General features: G+C 41.7%; 1 protein-coding gene across 4 annotated transcripts in view; it reads right to left on the bottom strand.

Annotated features, from left to right (window-relative positions):
* The window catches only part of TFEC (transcription factor EC), a 206,880-nt gene that overhangs the window by 83,091 nt on the left and 97,840 nt on the right, over positions 1–25,949 (bottom strand). Inside the window, exon 1 of one of the 4 annotated variants that reach the window (XM_065566737.1) lies at positions 7,851–8,049. The exons of the other annotated variants lie outside the window; for them this stretch is intronic. The gene's annotated coding sequence lies outside the window, so the exon portion shown is untranslated. Of the gene's footprint in view, positions 1–7,850; positions 8,050–25,949 lie in introns of those variants that run through there. 4 annotated transcript variants of the gene reach the window in all.

Raw genomic sequence — 25,949 nt, 5'->3', positions numbered from 1 at the left:
GTTGGCATAGAGTTGCTTTGAACGTTTTGTGATAGACACTGAGGTGGGCTGTGGCTTCTCAGGTATCTCCTGAAAGGAGGGAGGCTAGGGGTATGTTTGGACGTTTTGTGTTGTGCCTTTCCTTTGTTACCTTTCCTCTGAGGCTGGGGAAGAAGGCCTAGAGGCAGGCAGGGCCGGCTCCAGGGTTTTTGCCGCCCCAAGCAGAGGAAAAAAAAAAAAGTCGCGATCGGCGGCAGGTCCACTGCGCCGCTTTCTTCTTCGGCGGCAGGTCCTTCTCTCCAAGAGGGACTGAGGGACCCGCTGCTGAAGAGCCCAATGTGACGCCCTTTCCCCTTGGCTGCCCCAAGCACCTGCTTGCGGGGCTGGTGCCTGGAGCCGGCCCTGGAGGCAGGCCATGGTAGGAAAAAACAAAATGTCTGAAGGAGCAGACTTTAACTGCTTGCTAAAGGGGCCCTGAGTTGGAACCCAGGGTAAAGGGAGGGGCTGGGTTCCCCTGCAAACAATGGAGGGCCTAGTGAAGGCCCTGGATAAGGTACATAAGGCCTACTTGGCCAAGAGTTGGGCTGGAGTCCTGGAACAAGGCTGTTGGACTGGACACTGACTTACCCTGAAACAGAAGAGACTAAAAATTGATGTGCCCAGAGGACCACATCACAAGATTAAAGGGAGCCACCAGCAGACCTGAATGGCTGGTGAGTGAGGCAACGGTGAGGGAAAACCTGACCATGCTGCACCCAGCCACAAGATTGTACACTAGCTAGTGAGTCACTTTTACAGACTACTCTCCTAATTCCCTAGATAAGATGTTAACAGTTGGTTCTGATCCACAATTTTCAGTGGATGTCAGTATGTCAGCATCAAATTCAAAGTCTTAATAGTGTTACATAAAGGGCTTCAGAATATAGGCCCCCAAGACTTGACCATCTGCCTTGAGGATGAGCAAGAAAGGAAGCCAGGGGAGGAATAGATTAGAGCCCAGGTTGTAGCATGAACAAGAGTGCTGTAGCCTTGCCCTACTACACCAGTGAAGTGGTGTATGAAGATAAGATTTAACATAAATAGACCATTTATGATTTAGTCAATAAACTATTGTGCTGGGCATCTTACACATTTCTGTTACAAAATATAATGCATACAGTACTGCTAGAATATAAAAAATAATCCTATGCCACCATGACTCCTAATCAGTGATGGATTTCAAAAAGAGGCCTCTCCAGCAGCTTCTCTATCTCTATCCTCTAGATGGGTCTGAAAAGCTCAGCCTAATACTATAATGTACTATTGAATTTGATTGTGTTCTCTAGGAAATCAATGAGAATTTGGGCTAGCCCAGAGGAAAACAAGTCTGTGGCACTCAGGACTAGAAGCCAGAAGTTCATGGTTTAAATTAATATTCTCTAATCACTAAACCATGCTGCAACTCTACTAAAACATTGTCTTCACAAATAGTATATATGTAGTTCATAATTACTATACATACATATGCCATTCATAGCAACTTTTACTGGTAAAGTAGCATAGAATACCACTGGATGTGCTAAACAGGAGGACTGGAAACCCTTGGGGCAAGGGCACATAGGAGATGGGGCTTCAACTACTGACTCTACCACATGTTTCTTGTCTAAGCTTGGGCAAATAACTTAATCTCCCTGTGCCTCACTTCCCCATCTAATAGTACTTCCTTTCCCCCACCCTTTATATATTTAGATAGATATATTTAGGCAGTGTGATGTGGTATACAGAACCTATCCTGGATAGCAAGGGGTGAAGGAACAGTTTTGGGCCCAGGCGGCCGTGCCCAGACGCACCTGAAAACCCTGAACAAGTTGGTGGCAGGACTTTACAAAGGGGAGCAGAGCAGTTGAGCGAGACACCACGGAAGGGAGCAGAGGACTGTTCTGAGCTCTGAAGAGAAAATATTACCTGGGAGTTCATTGCCTGGACCAGGCAACACAGGCCTGTGCAAACTCATGGAGGAGAAGCAGGCAACTGAGATTGCAGGCCAGAGACTTGAATAGAGTGAGTTACTCCAGGAAGCAAAAGGGGACTGGGGTAGGAAGTGATCCTGGGGAGGGCATAGCTTAACATCCCAAGATGTCAAGTGTGGCTGCCCACCATTGGGCCCTGGATCAGAGCCTGGTGGAGAGGATGGGCCTGGGTTCCCCTATTTACCCCAAGAGGGCATTACCACACCAGGATTCTTCACCCAGGTGAGAGACCTACTGGAAAAGGCCTTGACTGTTCAAGGGCCCAGCCCCAACAAAGTGTCTGTGCTAAACGGGATGACTGGAAACCCTTGGGGCGGAGCACTGAGAGATCTGACTGTGCTTTCAATGGGGGAGACGCCATGCTAAAACCCAGCCTAATTATTAGGTGGCACTGTTGGTGATTGTGCACCTTCTATAGGCAGAGACGTTGTACAGTGCCTAACACAGTGGAGCCCTGATATTGGCTGGGATCTCTGGAGTCAACAACAGCGACAATCATTAGAAATATTTCATGATGTTTTACTTGTATAAATTAAGAACCATCTAACCAATTTTTCTTCTCAAGATAAAAATACTAATTTGGGGCTAAAACCTGTCGAAATTCAGGCTGGGCTGAATTTTGCTAACAGATCAATCCCTGATAAGCATTACTAGGGCTTACTATAAGTTTATGGACAGGATTGGATCCACAAGCAACATCTGAAATATAGGATCATAAACACTGTAAAATTTATTCCTTCGGAGTTCCCAGAGATCATTCTTATAAATACCATAGGGAAGTAGGCATGTGTACCAAAAGAACACAGACCTTTGAAAATACATTAACAATGTCATTACTTCATTTAGAATTAATAATATGTATGCCACAAGTCCAATGTAAACATCCACATGGAACATTTTTGTGCTTGACAACAGTACATAAAAGTCTGCATTACTTTTTTTTTTGTTCTCATTGATAAAACTTTGTTTCTACTCTTAACTAGAAAAAAACTTGCCAGCTCATATTTATGCAAAACAGAATATTTAGAAGAGGGGGAAAAAGATGTCCTCTAACATCAGAAGAAAACATCAAAGAACTAGTGGTAACATCTTAAGGCTTTTATCAAAGTAGTGAGAGAATGCATTAAAGCAACAATATATGTACCTGCACATGTGATATAACTATCAAACTCAATAGTATGTTTGATTAACATAGCTGGATACGTGACTTACATGTGCTCTGTTTTAAAAGATAGACTCGAAATATGGCCTTGCTTGCAAAACTGAAAGAAATCTGAGAAGAATGTAGGATTAAGTCCTCTGGTTTCAATCAGTGTAGCTGTACAATGGAGTTAAAGTGACTTACACCAGCAGAGAAACTGAACCTTTATTTTATATAATCATGTGTACTATTTAGGTATAGAACACATATCGCTTTTGATGCATGTACATTCCATCCACTTATGCAGAGATTTTGAAAAGGTGTGCTAGACTCTTGCCTTGTAAACAATGTCTACAAACCCAATGGACCTCAGTGCAAGATGGATGGGACTCATACTGGCTTTGCGTTTTGGTGCAGATCAGCAAACCTCCATCCCCAAAATAACTTGATTCCTTTCAGGAATGTCCACGATTCATTATTTGTCACTAAAACATTCTTTTAAAAATGTTCAGTGCGGCACCAGGAACAACACATGATCAGCCACATGAGTGGATGAATTATGCATAATGTCAGCTCTATCCTAAAATTAACTGACTCATTTTCCATAAAAAGTGTGTGCACGGTGGAGGCGGGGGGACATTCTTTAGTCTCTTGCTGTAGAATTGGAGACCAGATGCTTGTTCCTTTCAAATTTAGGGCTAGACCATGCCATTACAATCTGCCCCCAGGAGCAGCACAGATTATGAAGCATGCCTCAGAGAGACAATTCCTTCCCTGTTCCTAGGAGACAGTAATCTGCTAGTGGCCCCATTCGGCTTCAAGCCCACAGATCATGGGTTCCAGTCCCTGCTCTTCCACTGACTGTTGTTAATATTTCTGTGCACTTCACTACTCTTATTATGAGCCAAGGTTTCATGCACTGTGAGTAATTATCATTCACCAGTTTCACAACTAAAATAACTGACAGCTTGCATAAAATCACTTCAGAAAACACTGAAAATGGAACCCAGGTCTCTAACAGAACAGAGCTAAGTCTCATCCACTTTGCCACACAGTCTTTCAGAAGGAGCATGGCAAATTAAATGCATAGACTTATACAGTGTGGCTCTGCATCACACTATAGCAATGAGACATATTATGACAGATTTATGGATTCTGCAACTGCTTCCATGCGAAGATCTGAATCTTTATCTTTTGTGGTAGAAAAATCACTTTTTTTACATCCTGGGTTTACCCTGTCAGATAACTCAGCTATGCTGTTTGAAACCACTAGACCATGCTCCTCTTCCAGATCAGGGAAAGGAAAACAAGAATCTGGATGCCCGGCATTCCAGCTGTCTCCTTCTGTAACTCACTGGCCCTGAAAGCATATCCCTGCATGGACTGGTCCACACAGAGGACAACAGCATGCATTCCTCCTACCAGTGGCTCCCACCTCTGAAGGTTGTGAGTTAATATCCTGCTGATAACCCATGTGGGTGTGAAAAAGAAATTATGGGTAAAAGTTAGTGTAAAGACCTGGGGGTAATTGTAAGATTGATGATTCTATTTTATTGCAAAACGTATTCAGAAGTGAACTTGGATGTGTGCTAATGCGTGCTTTACTGCTGCATTTTTATTATTTGTGTTTAGTTAATGGGAGTTTCCCCTTCCACAATGGGGTATGCTAGACTTACAGTGTGTTTGAGACAGACAGCAAGCTGTGGAAGATTTTTGCATGTGGGGTGAGAGAGTGGAAGACCCTGTCTATGCAAACTCCCAAAAGATCAGAACTTGATTTAATAAACTTTCCTTTCCAGGAACCATGTGTCCTTCTTTAAGGTGTAACATTAATGTTTATAGGGAACTGGATGCCTCAGGGTGTTGCCAGTGAAGTATAGAGCCTTTCTCCTGTAGATCATCAGTTTGAATATTGCCTAGCTCAGTGGACATTAAGAACTACTACTAATGGATGGTTTGGTAGCCCCTATATGAGATGAGTTTGGCAAGTCCCAATTCCAGCTCCCCTGCCACAAACTTCCCACTAGATTGCAAGTTGTTTGGGACAGGGACTACTTACTTCTCTATACTGAGATAGTGCCTAAGAGGCCTAGTTGTCAACCAGGATTGCATTGTGCTAGGCACTATACCGCAGGGATCGGCAACCTTTGCCACACGGCTCGCCAGGGTAAGCACCCTGGCAGGCCGGGCCAGTTTGTTTACCTGCCCTGTCCGCAGGTTCGGCCGATTGCAGCTCCCACTGGTCGCGGTTCTCCGCTCCAGGCCAATGGGGGCGGCAGGAAGCAGCGCGAGCTGAGGGATGTGCTGGCTGCTGCTTCTTGCCGCCCCCATTGGCCTGGAACAGTGAACTGCGGCCAGTGGGAGCTGAACCTGCGGACATGGCAGGTAAACAAACCGGCCTGGCCTGGACCACCACGGTGCTTACCCTGGTGAGCCGCATGCCAAAAGTTGCTGATCCCTGCACTATACATACACAGAACAAAATGACAGTCCCTGACCCAAAGAGCAATGTGTTTATACAGGGCCTAGCATAACGGGATCCAACTGGGTCCTCTAGTGAAAGCTCCTGCAGCAGCGGACAAAATCAAGATTGTGAGAGTTGGTCACACTGTAACTGACGCACACACACATGGGGGTGGAGGTGGGGAGAGAAATTGGTTTTGCTCTATTTTTTTTAATTTGTTTGAAATCTTGTGATTTTTTGGGGGGAGAAGGGGAACAGACTCGTGATTTTTAAACTCTAGGGATTGGCTGTACTGCAATGCTCATTTGGAAAAAACCCTGACAACCTCATTCCTTAAAAAAAGTCTTAATGACATTTAGGAAACTTTTTTTGTTATTGTTACATCTAAGGAGGCAAGAGGTCTGAAAAATATTCTCTTTCTATCCCACATATCTGTTTTTCTCTGCCAGGGCTTGCAGCTCATGTGCCAGATCTCACTCATAATAATCAGCGCACAGTTCTGAATTAACAAAGAAGAGAGAAGGAATGAAAGGTTGGGAACACACATTCAATAACGTTAATTGTCTATTGCTGCATGTCCTGCAGTGCTCTCCGAAAGTCATGTTTTAGAAACATCCATGCAGACATCCAGCAGAGAACATATCAGTAGGTTTATACATATCCCTACAACTAATGAAATAATGTCAACTTTTTATGAATATTCAGTGTGCTTTTGTTAATAAAAAAAAGAAGAAATAACAATAGCTAGCCACTCTGTAGGTTGGCACCAACTGTTTGCCCTTTCTCAGAGAAAAAATAATTGTATGTGAATTGTAGCACTCATAAAAGTGAGCTAGATATAGGTATAATGCAGGCAGATCCTGTGAAAGAGTCTTCACACACCTCAGTCCTTACCTGCAACACTACAGTTATTCAATTACTGGGGCTTACCTTTATCATCCATAAAATCTTATGTCGTGGTTTTGTGATAAGGATAAATGTCTGCTTAGGACAAGATTAATATCACCAAATACATTTCATTTACAAGATAACAGCAGGTTTCTGAACCTGGGTCTCCAGATATGAAAGTCTTCCATAAGCTATAGCAATATCTAGTTCACAATAACATCTAGCCAAGAAAAATTGCCTTTGTGTACCATTGTAGATTAGTATAGACCCAATCTACCAATGAAGTACTAACAATACTTCAGGAAATTTACTGAAGAGTCTCTGAACATATCTAAACAAAGTACTGTAAACACAAACACATTGATTTGTGTGTATGTATGCCACTGCCATTTTCTGAATAGAAACACAAATGTTCAACTACTTATTACAGGCTCTGAACTCAATTTAGCTGTAAAAAGAACAGGAGTACTTGTGGCACCTTAGAGACTAACAAATTTATTAGAGCATAAGCTTTCGTGGACTACAGCCCACTTCTTCGGATGCATCCAAAGAAGTGGGCTGTAGTCCACGAAAGCTTATGCTCTAATAAATTTGTTAGTCTCTAAGGTGCCACAAGTACTCCTGTTCTTTTTACAGATACAGACTAACATGGTTGCTACTCTGAAACCTGTCAATTTAGCTGAAGAACCTTCTCCTGTTGTGCAAGTGGTAGGGCTGTTGCTTTTTGGTGCAGGAGGACCATTGTGTGAAATCTAGTGATCACCATGCATTCCTGTGTAGCCAGGGACTGGTTATAATATAGTAGCAAGAACATTAATCAGAAAGCCTTTCCCCACTATTCAGACACATGCATTCAGTGATAATCTCTATGAACTACGCCACATGCAATTGTTATTTTAGCATATGTTATTTCTACCTTGCCTGGTGAAATGCAAACATCCTCAGTGTTCCCAAAGCCAAGCAGAAGAAACAAGGGCAAATAAGTTTTTTGTTGCGTTTCAACCATTATAAGGCAGAGCCTACTTTTACTGAGTGACAACCACACTATCAACATAAGAGGTCTTCAGAGAAAACAGTAGGGGGATGCATGTCCCTTTTGCGTTTCCAGTAATTGTGGAATCACTTATTTATAGGAGATAAAACTTTCATTTGAGATCCTCCAAATCAACTTTTGTGGGGTGATTGCAGAGAAGAAAGAAAAAGAAAAAGAAAGACTTGTTCAAAACATGCCAAATGTTCATAAATTTCCTAATGGATCTCATACTCTTATCAGAATTCTGCCACATGACTCAGCAAACTAAATGATAATGCATTCAGATAATATTTATATAGTAGCTTATGCATACTACAAAATATTTTAAAAAATCACCTCTCAGTTAAAGCACTTGTTATTACTGATTGCCTTGGATCTCATGATGGCCACCATTTTGCATCAGTACCCATCTCCTACCCTTCAGCCTCATGTCTGTCATGGTATCAGTCCAAAATCAATCAATCAGTGATGTCTAGGCTGAAAGGTGTCGCAGGGTAGCTGGCCCTCTCGGCAGGTCAGGCCACCCAGCCAACAGTGACAGGCTCTCCTAAGGAGAAAGAGTTAACCCAGATCCACCTGTGAGTGGTTACTTGACTAGGTGGCTGAATGACAATTAATTAACTAAGTAACACATGAGCCTAATAAAGTGTTATGAGGGCTCAGTCAGGAGTGGCCAGAACACAGGAAGAAGCTGATGAGAGGGTCTTTCCAGGGGAGCTGCTTAGGGAGTTCACTAGGGAAGGGGGTACCTAGAAAAGATATTCTTAGAAGTAAGAGGTTCTGCAAAGGAAGAGCTATGAGTGTCAAGGGGCTAGTGAGGGCTTGAGGTTTATCTCAAAAGCTTTAGACCCCAGACTACAGTCAATGAGCTCTACACTTCCAACTCAGGATATTAATTAATCTCATTAGTTTCAATGTATGTCACTTGTATCCTGCCATGGGAACTCAGGGCCTAACATGATTACTGTTTTTGTTTGTTTGTTTTTTAATAAAAATTAGATTTTAAAGTTGACCAGATCAGAAATGGGCAAAACATTGAGGGGGAAGCGGATTCTCAACATTCTTAACATATTTTCTTTCTAGTTCAAGGTTCATTTCAGGTATTGATACACATATGCATGTGGTTATCTCATTGGGTCTGATAAAAGCTGCTGCTGACTGATAAACTATATGCCTCTATTTCTTGTATATTGTTCAAAAGGCAAGCTACTGAACACTCAAAACAGTCTCTTCCCACTGTATTGGCCTTCAAATTATAAGATTGATAGTCTGCTCTCTTTCACTATGTTTACACCAGTGTAACTCCATTTATTAAAATAAAGTTATTACTGTTGAAAGCACGAGATTTAGACCCAGTAATGACAGTCTAAGAAAAGTCTTTGATTGAAGGACAACAGCAGTTCTTAAGGACCATGAGAACTGGCTGAATATCTGATTATAATGCATAACATTCTCAAACTTCACCTGCACAGTTAACAAAAATTTGTATTAACATAAACATTACATGCAACACTGTGAATTAGCCGTGATACTTCATTCATGACACCCTCTCAACAGAAACCGTGTAAAACCAGCAAGGGCTAGACTGACCTCCTGTATGAGTGCACCAGGATGGGAAGGCACAAAAAGATTCACCTTACAGATGTGCACCTGTGTAGGGTCCAGACCTAATCCCAATCCTTGACACGTGGCATGCAAGGAGCAGGAAAACGTAGACTGGACAGTGGTCCAAAGAGGGAGGCTGGAGTGGTTTCAGGGCAAATCTATGAGTGTGGTCCCCATCAGTTAGCAAAGGGACACAGATGCAAACCAGCATGGCATATTTACAAATATGGAGGCCTCTTTTGAAATGTGCATTTTAGACCAATCCAATGATCCAAAAATTCAAATTCAGCATGATTTTTCAGAAGTGCTGAGCATCTTCAACTTCCATTGACTTCAAATGGAACTGGAATAAATTGCCTAGGGAGGTTGTGGAATCTCCATCACTGGGGATTTTTAAGAGCAGGTTGGACAAACACCTGTCAGAGATGGTCTAGATAATATTTAGTCCTGCCATGAGTGCAGGGGTCTGGACTAGATAATCTCTCGAGGTCCCTTCTAGTCCAACGATTCTGTCCTTCTAGTTCAGTCCTTCTATCAGTGTCTCAATGTGCACTGCAGGTTGGTGGATTCTACTACACATTTCATTGATCTTAGACCCATGCTAATGCACTCTGGAAATAAATTACTTCTGAATTCTTTAATTCTAATTAAATTAATAAGCATATTATCTCTCAGAGATTCCAGTTTGATATATGAGTTACACAGTGAAATTCATTAGATTTTGCTTTTGTCCAATTTTGTTAAACATTTAACTTCATACACACACAAAACTATACATTTTTTTAAAAATTACATATCACTGACATTTACGGTAGCACACAAAGACTACTGATGTAAATCAGAGTCTTTCCTTTGTTTTCAATTGACTTTGGATTAGTTTCTAAATCTCTTGCAAGCAGTAACTTTCTCATTCTGTATAGAAGCATGTATGTTAAGAAAATGCCAAGGTTATCAGAAAAAGATGTGTACTTTGTTCTCTATTGTACAAAAAAGAAATACAATTGTTTTCAAGTATACTGCTCCCTGACAAAAACCTGTCCTTTGGAAATATCTAACTTACGGTAAACATTATATATATTTTTTCAAACGATTGGGTCTATTCTGAAAGTATTTGTTATTTTGCACAAATGTTACAATAGCTTAAAAGTTCACCAGGAACTATCATCATATTATATTATCCTGATCTTTGCACAGTAGCAGGTGAACTATCACTGCCACTGTTCTTAACGATCTTTGTCCAAACGCATCAATTTAAAAATTCACACTATGTCAGATCCCATAACTGAACAAGAGAACCATATCCAAAGCAATACCCAATTCACTGCTGTGTGATCAGTCTACATAAGCAGCCTTTCTAGCTGGCCTTGCATTGCAGAGTTTGATGCTGCAAAACCAACCTCCTGTGGTGAAACTGCCGCACTGTCCGACCAATGGAATTTGCTTTTTCTGGTAGGTGGGCGACCACTAGCTAATCCCTGCTCCTCGTTCCAGATTTAATAATAGGTTCTTGGTCCAAAGGGAACTGTCCTTAAAAAGGATGACAGGTTTGGAATTAAGGGATAAACCATTTCCTGTGAATTAGGCATCAACCCACCATCTGGAACTAATGATACTTGAGTCAGCTGAAATGTCCACTCTCTCACTTTGAGATTTGGAGATAATCTGGCTCAGTCACTTGTATTGAACTGTAAGCCTATTTAGGTTTTGGGACAAGGTAGGCCTGACCCATTTACTACTGCATAAGATAAGAGGTCAACCAGAACACACATTACAGTAGAACCTCAGAGTTACAAACACCTCAGGAATGGAGGTTGTTCGTAACTCTGAAATGTTCATAACTATGAACAAAACATTATGATGGCTGTTTCAAAAGTTTACAACAGAACATTGACTTACTACAATTGATTGGCTTCTTACGGTTGGTATGGCTACTTCCATCTTTTCATGTTCTCTGTATGTATAAATATCTTCTTGCTGTATGTTCCAGTCTATGCATCCGATGAAGTGGGCTGTAGCCCACGAAAGCTTATGCTCAAATAAATTTGTTAGTCTCTAAGGTGCCACAAGTACTCCTGTTCTTTTTACTACAGCTTTGAAACTTTACTATGCAGAAGAAAAATGCTGCTTTTAACTGTCTTAATTTAAATGAAACAAGCACAGAAACAGTTCCTTACCTTATAAAATCCTTTTTTTTTTTAAACTTTTTTTTTCTTTTTTTTTGTAGTTTACATTTAACACAATACTGTATGGTATTTGCTTTTTTTTTTTTTTTTTTTTTTTTGTCTCTGCTGCTGCCTGATTACATACTTCTGGTTCCAAATGAGGTGTGTGGTTGACCGGTCAGTTTGTAACTCTGGTGTTCATAACTTCGAGGCTCTACTGTATTACTTGTCTATGAAAAAGGGGGATTGCCAGAGATAGTAAAGGAATAAAGGAAAAGTCATACTAATTGGCCTATCTAGTCCAGCATCCTGTGGTAAATACCAGATGATCCAAAGGAAAGTGTAAGAAACCTCAGCATAGACAATTATGGAATAACCTGTCCCTAGTGAAGTTTCTTGCTAAGCCCTAGCAGTTAATGATTGACTTTTGCCCTGAAACATGAGTATTTAAAAAAAATACTAAAAAAGTTTTGTTCTAATGTAACTGTAGATGCTTTAAAACAATGGGATCTGGCTTATCACTTGGCTTCCAAGACATCTTATGGCAAAGAGTTCCACAGGTTATATTGTGTTTTATAAACCAAAAAAAAAGTTTATTTTTATCCATTTTAAATGGATAAATCCATTTCCAGTTTCATTGAACGTCCCTTTTGTTCCTGTTTCATGGAGATAGGCTAAAGAAGAAAGTAACCTCCCAGCCATTCAGCAGCTGCCAGGCTATCTGCCTTTGGAAATATCCTATGTAATGAAGTTGTTCCAAACACTAAGTGGCATCTGTCCTCACTGGCGCGTGCTCTTGGCAAACCTTCATAACATAAAAACAAAGCATATTTCCACTGAAATTTAAAATAAAATATAATTGCAATGATATGAACTCAAAAACAGCAATGTAGAAAACATAATGAAACCAATGGAATTAAAATAAAAGGAGGACTTCAAGATTAAAGGCCACTGAAAAAAATGGTTGTGTCATATAAACAGTTAACTTTAAACAATATTCAGATAAACAGTATGTGAATTATTTCAACTCCTCTTGTACATCAATAGTAAATTCATTCTGGTAATTCCAGAAATTAAATTTAAAGAATTAAGTTTTATCATTATGTATGAAGTTACATTATTAAATATAACAGGAACTCTACAGTTTGGAACTAACCCTGTAGAAAGTCTTTTTATCATTTAAATATGATTTTTGGGGGGCGGGGGGAAACCTCTGCCTAACACTATTGCATGCTGTTTCATCTTTAATTTAACCCTTTGAGCATTTCGCAGAATGCATCATGGAAGATGAGTTGTGGGCATCAAAGAGAAAGATAAGTTTGATTAATTCAGTTTGGTTAGAAAGGAGGAATATTTCAACTTACTATCATGTTAATAACTATAAAGATAAACTAGGATTCCTGTTGGTGTTTATAATTGGTTAGACATTCTTTCTGGGATTTCACTGTAAAATGCAGAAGGCTGCAGATTCAGGCAAGGAATGATCTATAGGTAGTGGCATGTAGGTTGCAAACTGCATCCCTTTGCACCTGAGGAAGCCACAGTTGCTGACAAAAGCATTTATCCCTGGGGTAAGACAGTCAACATTTGGAGTTTGGCTCTTCCCAGGGAATCCAGCAATGGAGGACTTTAAAGTGCTTCTTGTTGCAAGGTGCTGGATGCCTTCTATATTTCTCAGAGCACCCCCAGCACCATTAGCCTGAATGGGAAGTGAAAACATCCAGGAGGCATTGAGCACCTGCCAGAATAAAACCCTAACATATCCAGTGCACCATAGGAGCCCTGCTGATGGAGGCTTCCTAGAATATACTGGGAAAGAACAAATCCCATTGTGTCCTCTGGCTATACACCCTCCCCAGCCACCACCATTTTGAGGGCAGTACTGGCACTTCTGGCTCCCCTAGCACAGTGGAACCTGGTGGGCACTTCACACCTTACTCTACTGTGATGGAACAGAGAACCCTCACACCAACAGAAAAGGGGTTAAAGAGAGCCTATGGGCCCAGCTAGCCCTGCCTCGCTATGCCTGCAGCCAGTGCCAGGCTTGGAGGAGGAAGAAAAGGAGAGAACCTGGCTCAGTTCAGGGCTGGCTGGTGAAGAGGCAAGAGCTAATACTGCTTCTCTCTACAGGAGAGGAGCTTAACTACAAGCATGAGAACTGGGAAAGCAGTACTGCCCCCTGACAGATAGAGACTGTTAAGGCCCCTGGGGAGCATCCAGCAACGAGTGAACTTTACTCTTTGACTATAAGGCCATTGTGGGGCTAGGCCCCCTCCAACTTTGTATCTTCCTCTGCCCAGAGGGACTTCAGGCTACTCCAGGTGAGACACTACAGACTGTTTGGACCATAGGGGCCATGCCCAAACTGAAGGGTCATGGGTAGGCAGTAGCCCAGGGCAGTGGAGTTAAGCTGTCTGCTGGGAGGACCCTGCCAGTGTTGCTTCACACAAGGCCCTGGGCTGGGACCTGGTGGAGAGGGAGGGCCTGGGTCTCCCTGCAACCAGGGCCGGCTCCAGGCACCAGCAAACGAAGCAGGTGCTTGGGGCAGACAATGGGAAGGGGTGGCACGTCCGGGGCAGTGGCGGCAATTCGGCGGCGGGTCCCTCAGTCTCTCTCGGAGTGAAGGACCCACCGCCGAATTGCCGCCGAGGAATGAAGCATCTGAACTGCTGCCAAAGTGCCGCCGATCGTGGCTTTTTTTTTTCTTCACTACTTGGGGCAGCAAAAAAGCCTGAGCCGGCCCTGCCTGCAACATCCCCCGACACCTCTGCTGCACAGTTGGGGACACCTACAGTTGGGAACATCAGGTATGCTAACTGCTAGGCTGCCCAGCCCTCCAAGCACCAAAAAGCTGGATTTTTATTTAAACCTTGTCAAAATAAAAATAAAAAGCAAGAACACTAGGGGCATGTCTACACTTATCGGGTCGATACTGCAGAGATCAATGCACCGGGGATCGATTTAGCGGGTCTAGTGAAGACCTGCTAAATCAACCACAGATCGCTTTCCCGTCAACTCTGGTACTCCATCAGAATGAGAAGTGTAAGGTAAGTCAATGGGAGCGTGTCTCCCGTCGACCCAGCACAGTGTAGACACCGCAGTAAGTCAACCTAAGCTACGTCAACTCCAGTTACGTTGTTTACCTAGCTGGAATTGCACAATTTAGGTCAACTTACCCCCGTAGTGTAGACAAGGCCTAAATTATTCCCACCTCCCAACTTCATTGTCTATCCTTTCTTCTCTATTAGACTTTGAACTCTTTGGGACCTGGACTATCCTCATTATGTGTCTTCTACAGCAGCAGTTCTCAAACTTTTTCATAGCGCTGACCATGTTTCAATACAAAGAGATTGCCTCATTGTCCACCAAACCCTTCCACTGGCACTCACATAACATCCTTGCAGCAACTACAGCAATTGCCTTTATATAAAAACAAAACTATGCAAGTGTCTTGTGTAATTGTAGCAGTCTTTGAATGAACTAACTGATGGAAATATGGAGGAGAACCAGCACAATGTGATCAGATAGTTCACTGTAGACCACTAGCAAGTGCTCTATGCACTAGCTTGAGAACCTCTGTTCTACAGCACTGAGCACATGCAGCACTTAACAATGAACAATAAGGTAAAATAAAAATATCCATATTTATTGGGCCAAATTCAAACTTGGTTCAAGTGGGAACAATTCCAGTAAAGTCCCTGGAATTTAACTGGTTTGCAGCACAGATACATTTGGCTCATTGTGTCTGCAAAACAAAGTCTTGTGAGAGTTTGGCTATCTTGGAATATTTTCAATAGTTCCTGTTTATGGTTAGGCTGGAAAGTCTATGAGAGCAGGTCTCCCTCCCCGTCCCCCAGCTATTTTGACAACTGTTTCCAACCCTGCCCTGGCTGGAATCAGGAAATGCAGAAGTAAGTGTCGGGGGGTGGTGGTTAAAAATATACTAAATATGTTTGGTTTAGTAGAGATTGCACTGGGCTTAGATTCCTGAGCCAGGACACTTGAGCTCAGGGCTGCCACTGATCTGTTATGTGACTCTGGGCAACTCAATTTGCCATTGTTTCCTCTTTCTCTTTGTCTGTTTTCTCTATTTATACTGTAAGCTCTTCAGGGCAGGGACCTTGATTTATTACAGATTTTATTAGGTTTGGCTGAACTTATTTCCTCTGAACAAATTCACTCCTCATTTCTTTACATCAATGTTTGTTAAGCACATAAAAAAATAAAAATACCACCTTTCTGCTATGTAAGGTGAAAGGTAGTGGAGCTGTGGCTCCTCTCTCCCCCCCATCCCCCCAAGCACAGGCCAGCAGAGCCAGTTGCTCAGGACAGGGAAGGGAGTAGGGGGCAATCCTTAAAGGGGAAGAGCAGGATGAACACTTGCCTTGGAGCTGTGCACCAACTTCAAAGAAAGCTGAGCTATACACACATTGTCTATGTTTTCAACTTTCTTTCTTTTTTTTTTTTTTTTTTTTTTGCTAAAGGAAAAAGAAATTACTATACATTTTTCATAAAGTGAGTATAGTCTTGAGACTTTTGTTACAACTCCCCCCAACCAAACTTCACGTGACCAAGTTTTGAACTAGCCTACGTAACTCAGACATCTAGCTGAAGACTTTAATACGCCATTTATGTGCACAATTGCTTGATTTGCATGTGACAATTGCATTTTTGCAGCTGGAACTACTAGTTTTTGCAGGCGCACCTTTTCTTAGTATGCATTACATTGTCACTATTTATGGGGCAGATTTTCTATGTTGTACCCAGCCCTGTATTGAAGGCAGTGTAGAGTCACAACTTGCATTCTCCATGTTCATATGCAATAGTAAAGTATAACAAGTGCTAGGAGCTCTACAAACAGACACGGTTCTCTAGCTCAGAATTTACAATCTAAATAGCCTACATACATATGAGGTACATATGAGGAACAATAACAAAATGATAACCATGAGCAGAGCATGGAAATCCTGAAACCCTGCCAGTTTATTGTGAAGATCTTGCTTTAGGACAGCTTTGCAATGTTCTACTGCTGCAAAGCTGCCCTAGTCATTTTATCCAGGCCCCTCTGTGCAGGGGGATGTTCAAACAGCTGTCAGTGTAGGAAGAATGGCTAGTTATCCCTGGCTGCTAGAACCACCCCTTAGGGCTGTAAGAAACTGGCACAATTTGGAGAAGTGGACATATTAGTCAAAGACTGGTGCTGTAGAAACATAGTTTAAAACCACCTTTGCTCCCCTTTTACAGCCACAGCTCAAGTCAGCTTCTTTAATTTACATGTTTTCAAATGCATTTGCAATTCCCACCTCAGCATGTGTAAACAACTTGTGAAATTAACACAGATAAGAATTCTGTAAGAGTTGTTCTTCCTATCACTAATTGTCACCTTTGGAGTCTCCTGTCAGTTCAGGTGTTGAAAATTCTTGAAATTCAAAGGTATGCAGTAAGCTTAGTCTTTTTATATGTAAATCAAACTTAAACAGATAAAATTTAAAATGCAATGTGTGTTTTAGAACCTAACTTCGTTATCGTTCTTCAATTTTGCTTCTTTTCAGAAGCATTCAGAACAAAGAATATTAGGCTTGGATTAAATTATTAGATTGTGTTCTGTCTTATTCATCTGATTTTTATTGGGACAATTAAAGAAATCTTGCATTGAAGTTCGTCTCAAAAAAGTTCATGGTATCTTAACATCAATCCATAATAAAAAAGTATATTGCAGACTAATTCTAAAATTTAGCTTTACAGAAATGAAGATTAGTGTTCATAAATTGCTATATTAGGAATGTCATTTATTAAATCTGAAACAATGTGCAAGATGCACATTTGCCACAGAGTGACTGGCTTCCTTAAGAGTGAGTGGGGGACGGTGCACCTGGACTGATCAGCTGCTGCCCAACAGGGCTTAAGGGAATGTACCTGTGTCTTATCAAGGGGGAGACAGCTGCAGGTGGTTGTTAGCAATCTCCCCTTGGCAAGGTGCCGGTGGCCCCCTTAAGCCCTGTTGGTCAGCGGATAATCATTCTAGGTGCATGGGGACTCTGTTCCCTCTTAAAGGAGGGAGTCACTCTGACATACACTTTTCCAAAATAATGTCCTGTCTCATTGTTCTGTACTTACAGGGCCAGATCTTCAGCTGGTGAATAAGCATAGTTTCATTAAAGTCAAATAGCAGTATGGACACTTGCTGGATATGGACCACTGTGACAGGCTGTATTCTTATGTTCCCCCTTTTTACAGGTCTATGATAAAATTTGTACAAAATATTGCCTTGTGAGGGATAAATTGAAATTTCATAATCTGCTGAATATTATTGTCCTGGTAAAATGTAAGGCAACATTGTATGTAAAGTTATTAAATTCTACTGTAGGAGGCATGTTCCAAGTCTGGGGAAACATCTTCAGACCAGTTCCCCAGAGACAAAAGGCTAGCCAACACCTCAGCCAGATGTCAATATAATCAAGTGGACTATCACTTGATTAAGCAGCCAGTCTTTGACAGGAAGAAGACAGTGAGCAAGAAATTTACATATTGGCAAAGAAACAGCTAAGGGTTCCTGTTCCCCAGACCTCCTGTCTCCTGAACGCCAGGTGGAGATGATCTTCAAAGGGAAAAGAGAACTACAAGAAATGAGAAGAGAAACCCCAAAACACTCCCCTCTTTATATCTACTCATGGCATCGACGCCTGAAGAAACACTGAACGGGGCGGGGAGGGGGGAAGGGAGCTGACTGAAGGAGTTCAGCCAAGAAAAGCCTGTGGTGAGAAAAACCTTTGCTTTGCATTCGTTTAGCTTGTTAAAATGCAAACTAATACCTAAATTACCTTTTATTTCTTGGTAACTAATTCTGACTGATGCCTCATTACTTGTAATCACTTAAAATCTATCTTTCTGTAGTTAATAAACTTGTTTTATTGCTTATCTAAGCCACTGTGTTTGGATTGAAGTGTTTGGGAACCTCCTTTTGAGATAACAGGGTTTCTACATATCATTTTCTACTAATGAAATGACTTTCTATGAGCTTGTATTGCACAGAAGGGAATTTGCTGGTATCATTCTGCAATATCATTCAGGATTTCTAGAAGTTTCCTAGAAGCACTCATAACTCGGCTGGGAGTAATTTTCATACTAGAGGCTGTGTAAGCAAGGCTCTCACAGCAAAGCAATGGAAAAAGCACCCCAGATTGAAGAATTGAGGGGACACAGTTGTCCAGCAGTCCAGATTGTACCCTGGAGAATTTCACACCAATGGAAATTACGCACCTAAGCCCTTTTGAAAATTCCCTATCTGCATCTCTAAATGCCTAAATACCTTTGAAAATCTAGTCCTCGGGAGCCTAACTTCCACTGGCTTTCAGTGAGACTTACGTTCCTACACCCAGATTTTTTAAAGGTATTTAGGCATTGTGCGCTCAGCCTTGCAACACCTAACTGATTTAGGAACCTACATCTCATTTTTAAAGGCATGTAAGCATTGAGACACTTGGCTCCTAAATCAGTTAAGCATTGCAATGCTGAGCACAGCAGTGCCTAAATACCTTTAAAAATATGGGCATAAGTCACTTTTGAAAATGTGACTGAAGTTCCTATGCAATTTAGGCACTTTTGAAAATGTTACCTTAAATCGACATTTAGGCAACTAAATAAGCAGTCTGATTTTTTGGAGCACTTCAGCCCCTTCAGTTTCCACTGAAGCCTATTGGAGCTTTGGATGTATAACTCAACTGAACAACAGGACACTGATTTAGGTGCCAAAATATGCATTTAGGGGTGCATAATCATATAAGTGATTTAGGAATACAAGTCCCATTCATTTTCACTGAGAATTGTGCTAAGTCATCTAAGTGCTTTTGAAAATCCCATCTTAGGTGCCTAATTTTAGGCACTCAAGTTGGAAAACACTTGGCCATGACCTTGGAAGCAACTATTAAACTAATAGAGTCTCTCATTGGTGATCATAGCTTTCTTTCATTTTATGTGGTTTTCTCCCCTTGGGAACAAATAAGTTATATTCAGCAGTCAGTATGCATGGTTATTTAAATTATGGTCTATCTTCATATACCCATGCAAATAAAGACTTATATGCATACATAATGTTCATATACTATTCACGCTTTATTCCATAACGGAAATTCTAAAATTTATAATGAAGTAACATGCAAGTGATATATAAATACATACACCTCTACCTCGATATAACGCTGTCCTCGAGAGCCAAAAAAATATTACTGCGTTATAGGTGAAACCGCGTTATATTGAACTTGGTTTGATCCACCAGAGTACGCAGCCCCGCCCCCTGGAGCACTGCTTTACCACGTTATATCCGAATTTGTGTCATATCGGGTCGCGGGGTAGAGGTGTACTTGGAAGGATTAGTTTTTTATTGGTAAATGTCAATAAACCTCAATTTCACCATAGACACACAAATTGACTAAAAATATATCCATCTACGATGATCTCAATTTATATTTAGACAAAGTAAGAAAAATGCTGCTTGAACACTTCTTGGAGCTTGATTTAAGGATGTTCATTTTGCATACTATGACATGTGATGTTGACCATGTATATTACACAACTGTGAAAATGTAAATTGAAAGTGCAAAAAAAGCTTAATTAAACAATATTATCGATCAAAATTATAAAAAAATAAAAATTGTGCCAAGCATAAATATATACTAGAAAAGAAAAGTGTGTGCTAGCTTACAGTGCATATACAATTACCTGAACGTAGCCTTGCATTGAATATGCAGGCAAATCTTCCACTGAATTTACGAGGAGTTTTGTGTGAGTAAGCAGTGAAAGATCGTACTCTGAGTCATTTATGTTACTAATTCATAAAAAATAATTTTAGCAAACTGGGAAATATAATGTTCATGTCTCCTCGGTAAGTAATATGTTAGGTTAATAGCCTAGCTTAACCCCTGTTAGTTATGGTGCAATACAACAACCCTAGAGGTACAATAGTTCAATTGTGACATGATTTAAATCCCGAGGCATTGGTTAACAAGTTATTTTCAATCAGTTCCTGTCACAAAAAAGCACTGCAAATTCAGCTACAGTTAAAACATATGCATTTAAATCAATTACTAATGTCTAAACAATTAAACACTGTTCTGTAGTTAGTACTTCCCTACAGCTGGAACCAGAGTTCCTATTTTTAAGAAAGGGGAAAAAGTGATCTGGGAAACTACAGACCTGTTAGAAGAACAGGAGTACTTGTGGCACCTTAGAGACTAACAAATTTATTAGAGCATAAGCTTTCGTGGGCTACAGCCCACTTCTTCATCCGGATGAAGAAGTGGGCTGTAGCCCACGAAAGCTTATGCTCTAATAAATTTGTTAGTCTCTAAGGTGCCACAAGTACTCCTGTTCTTCTTGCGGATACAGGCGAACACGGCTGCTACAGACCTGATAGTTTGACCTCAACTGTATGCAAGGACTTGTAACAAATTTTGAAAGAGAAAGTAATTAAGGACATAGAGGTAAATGGTAACTGGGATAAAATACAACATGGTTTTACAAAAGATAGATTGAGCCAGACCAATCTGATCGCCTTCTTTGAGGAGATAACTGATCTTTTAGACAAAGGAAATGCAGTAAATCTAATCTTCCTCCATTTCAGTAAAGCATTTGATACAGTTCCACATGGGAGATTAGTTAAACTGGAGAATATGGGGATTAATGTGAGAACTGAAAGGTGGATAAGGAACTGGTTAAAGGGGAGACTACAATGGGTCATATTGAAAGGTGAACTGTCAGGCTGGAGGGAGATTATTAGTGGAGTTCCTCAGGAATCAGTCTTGGGACAAATCGTATTTAATATTTTTATTAAAGACCTTGGTCCAAAAAGTGGGAGTGCACTAATAAAATTTAAGTTGAGAGGTATTGCCAATACAGAGGAGGACCAGAATATCATACAAGAAGATCTGGACAACTTTGAAAACTGGAGTAATAGAAATGGGATGAAATTTAATAGTGCCAAGTGCAAGGTCATGCATTTAGGGACTAACAACAAGTTTTGCTATAACCTGGGGACTTATCAGTTGGAGGTGACAGAGGAGGGCTAGATGGGGAGAACTTTGAGTTATTACAGATAATTCCTTCCCAGGTGTCTGGCTAGTGGGTCTTGCCCACATGCTCAAGGTATAACTGAGCGCCATATTTGGAGTCGAGAAGGAATTTTCCCCCAGATCAGACTGGCAGAGACCGTGGCAGTTTTTCACTTTCTTCTGCAGCATGGGGAACGAGTCACTTGCTGGTTTAAACTAATGTAAATGGTGGATTCTCTGTAACTTGAAATCTTTAAATCATGATTTGAGGACTTCAGTAACTCAGCCAGTGATTATGGGGCTAATGCAGGAGTGGGTGGGTGAGGTTCTGTGGCCTGCAACGTGCAGGGCATCAGACTAGATCAGGGCTGGCCAACCTGAGCCTGAGAAGGAGCCAGAATTGACCAATGCACATTGCCAAAGAGCCACAGTAATATGTCAGCAGCCCCCCAGCAGCTCCCCGCACCTGCTCCCAGACTCTCCCACCCACCAGCAGCCTTGCCGATTAGCTCCTCCCCCTCCCTCCCCGCACCTCCTGATCAGCTGTTTTGTGGCATGCAGGAGGCTCTGGGGAAGGAGGGGGAGGAGTGAGGGCACGGCAGGCTCAAGGGATGGGGCGGGAAAGGGTGGAGTGGAGTGGGGGCAGGGCCTGTGGCAGAGCCAGGGGTTGAGCAGTGAGCACCCCCTGGCACATTGGAAAGTTGGTACCTGTAGCTCCAGTCCTGGAGTCAGTGCCTATACAAGGAGCCACATATTAACGTCTGAAGAGCCGCATGTGGCTCCGGAACAGGTTGGCCACTCCTGGATTAGATGATCATGATAGTCCCTTTGCTTTTGGCTTTAAAGTCTATGAGAGTGAAGCCTGACTGGCTGGGCCATGTGCTCTGGATCCCACAGGGGAGGAGCAGCAGCTGAACAGCCATTACTGCATCTTCTGTTGCTGCATTTGTCCATTTGGCTAGTATGCTCCATTTACAAGGAAGAAAATCATCAGTGACACAGGTGGTTTCATATCCCCTGCCTCACCCCCAGGATCCCCCCACTTAAGGATCAGAGGTCTGCAGGGTGCAGAGGAAGCACCCCACTTCACTTGACTAGGGCTGTCTGCAGACATAGAGATTGGGGTAGGATTTGGGTCTTGGGAAACACACAGCGACTTAATAAAGATCAGTTGTTTCCTCAGAAAATTAACTTCATGTAATTGTTAAAAAATTGCATGTAGTAAATGAAAAATGGAAATAAACTCCATATAACCCCCCCCCATCAAAATATTATTTTGAGCTGAAAGGAAAACTTTTAACGATTACTTTAAAGGTGAGACATTCTCCAGTGTACCAGCAAGCCTATCCCAAAAGCTGCAGCATAATGATATTCCATATACCAGACAAAATTAATACATGATGAGATGACTCTTTCATCTCAGCAGGCACACTCAAGGAAAAAAAAAGCCCTGAATATGGATCAAGGTTTAGGTATTTAAAAGGGCAACTCAGGTATATGTCGTGAAGCAGAAATGTTTGTTGGACTGAGATTAAAAAGTGCTATAATCAGGGTCTTCTTGTAATGCAATTTATTCAGAATTATGAGTTTTATGAGTTTTTCTTAAAAGTTGGGGCTATATTCTGAAGCCTGCAGAGGCGCATTTTTTTTCCCACTTTTGGGCCCAGCTGACATTGCTACTATATTTGTATCTGAAGAGTTTCAATTGCCTCCAAATAGGAGGTTTTACACCTGCTTGTCCAACCAAAGTCTAAGATTCACAATCAAAGGACACACATCTTCTTCCCACTCAGTTTTTCTAGATATGTTTAGATAGTCACTCTAGATGGTGAAGGGGCCTATTATTACATCAGAGAATAGGAGAAGGGATGTAGAATAGTTGAAGATGGCGTGGACTGCACTCTCAGCAAGTTTGCAGATGACACTAAACTGGGAGGATTGGTAGATACGCTGGATGGTAAGGATAGAATACAGAGGGACCTAGACAAATTAGAGGATTGGGCCAAAAGAAACCTGATGAGGTTCAACAAGGACAAATGCAGAGTCCTGCATTTAGGACGAAAGTATCCCATTCACTGTTACAGACTAGGGACCGAATGGCTAGGAAGTAGTTCTGCAGAAAAGGACCTAGGGGTTACAGTGGACGAGAAGCTGGATATGAGTCAACAGTGTGCCCTTGTTGCCAAGAAGGCTAACGGCATTTTGGGCTGTATAAGTAGGGTCATTGCCAGCAGATCAAGGGACGTGATCATTCCCCTCTATTCGACATTGGTGAGGCCTCATCTGAAGTACTGTGTCCAGTTTTGGGCCCCAAATTACAAGAAGGATGTGGAAAAATGGGAAAGAGTCCAGTGGAGGGCAACAAAAATGATTAGGGGGCTGGAGCACATGACTTATGAGGAGAGGCTGAGGGAACTGGGATTGTTTAGTCTGCAGAAGAGAAGGCGGAGGGGGGATTTGATAGCTGCTTTCAACTACCTGAAAGGCGGTTCCAAAGAGGATGGATCTAGACTGTTCTCAGTGGTACCTGATGACAGAACAAGGAGTAATGGTCTCAAGTTGAAGTTGGGGAGGTTTAGGTTGGATATTAGGAAAAAACTTTTTCACTAGGAGGGTGGTGAAGCACTGGAATGGGTTACCTAGGGAGGTGGTGGAATCTCCTTCCTTAGAGGTTTTTAAGGTCAGGCTTGACAAAGCCCTGGCTGGGATGATTTAGTTGGGAATTGGTCCTGCTTTGAGCAGGAGGTTGGATTAGATGACCTCCTGAGGTCCCTTCCAACCCTGATAGTCTATGATTATATGATTCTAAGAGATGATGGAATGGAGGAGAGAGGGAACTGCTGACTATAAAATAAAAAGGTAAATGAATAATTTAAAGTAACAAGTACAGTGTTTTCATGTTTTTTTTTATTTATTTCTATTAAGATGACACTAACCTAGCTTTAATTTGCCTCCATTGCAAAAAGTTCATGATGCATTATTCAGAACATATAAGCAAACAAGGCAGAGAATGGGTTTAAGCAACATGCCACAACTTCTTTTAACTGTAACATAGCCAACAGGGACTAACTGTACCCTGGCCAGGAATAGGTACAGTGTGGCAAAAATCAGTTTCAAGCTAAAACCAGCAGGAATGCAGGCTGCCCCCTGCATAGCCTTCCAAACAAAGGATTCAGCCCAGATGCTGGAAATGTAACTTCTCTCCCTTTGTAGCAGGATGAGGATATGAATGAGGGGTCTCTGTCTTCCAAGCAATACAGGACCTAACAAAAGTCTCATGGGTCCCATGCTTGGGTTTACCTAAGGAACTAGCATTTACAATCTAGCATTCACCACACTAGACACTGGCAAATTTTGTGATAAATTCAACACAATTAAATCCCTAATAAAACCAGGACTCCAGCGTGCTATAAGGTGAAAAAGTTCACGTGCTTTTTTTTGCTCTGTGAGAAAATCCTGGCACCCCAAGTTGGCCAGACCCACAGCAATCCTGGAGAACCAATGCATGTATACTACAACAAAAGCCATATAAGGAGGGTGAATGGTGCAGTTCAGGTCCTAAAGATGGCAGCCTTGGCTTGGGAAGAGCCATTTGGAGGCCGGGGAAGGGCGGAGAAGCCCATCAGGCCACTCTGTTTCCATGAACTGGCCAATGAAACATGGAGGATAGAGACAATGTCCTATACTTCCCCTTTCCCTCCCCACATGGCCCATGTTGCCTCTTCCCTTCATCTCTAGTCATTGCTTTCCATGAAATCCACATGGAGCTGGGAAAGGGGGGGCTAGGTAACAAGTAGGCTGAGAGAGGCCATCTCCTGCCCACAGTGCGGATCAGTACTCCTGGTCTCTCACCTGACAAACTCCTCAGATCCTCCTGGTTGAAATCAAGAGAGGCTGTTATCAAAATACCTGAGGAGTACATTATGAAAATAGGTAAAACATTAGCAATGAGACAGCTCACAAAGATACCCATCGAACTAACTTTGCTACTAATGGCCATGAGAATAAATCAATCCATTGCTGCAAAAGCCTTCCATCTGAGAATCTCAAAGGCATTGTGCAGGTAAGTAAGTATTGTTATCTCTGTCTGACAGATGTGGAATCTGAGTCATAGAGAAATTAAAGGATTTACCTAAGGTTATACAGCTAGTCAGTGGCAGAATTGGGAATGAAACCTGGGAGTACGATTCCAGACCTTTGTTCTAACTACTGGTGCCCTGTGTTTCCCTCTGCCTAATCCAATGTCTTCAAGGGATGTAATAATTGTGATTTTTTTTTAATTTGGTGTTTGATCTACAGTTGATAATGGACCAAATTAAACCCCATGTAACCTCATTGAAAGCAATAAAATTATACTTAACAAGAATCTGGCCCAATATCCTTTTACAGTTTTTGAGATATTTAAGCACATGAATACTTGCCAAACAAAGGTCCTGATTTAGGAAACCATCCTTATTCAGGAATGGCACTTAAACATGTCCTTAACTTTAAGCACATAACTTAAACATGTGCATAAGCAATGTGCTTTCCTGAATAAGGATGGACTTGGTTAAGCACATACTTAAGAGCTATTCTGAATCAAGGCCAGAGTTAGCCATAGGGCTACCAGCCACAGGATCCCT

The sequence above is a fragment of the Chrysemys picta genome, chromosome 1 (assembly GCF_011386835.1).
Source record: "Chrysemys picta bellii isolate R12L10 chromosome 1, ASM1138683v2, whole genome shotgun sequence".
Lineage (NCBI taxonomy): Eukaryota > Metazoa > Chordata > Testudines > Emydidae > Chrysemys > Chrysemys picta.
The sequence above is the reverse complement of the archived record's forward strand: the minus strand, read 5'-3'. Positions and strand labels throughout refer to the sequence as shown.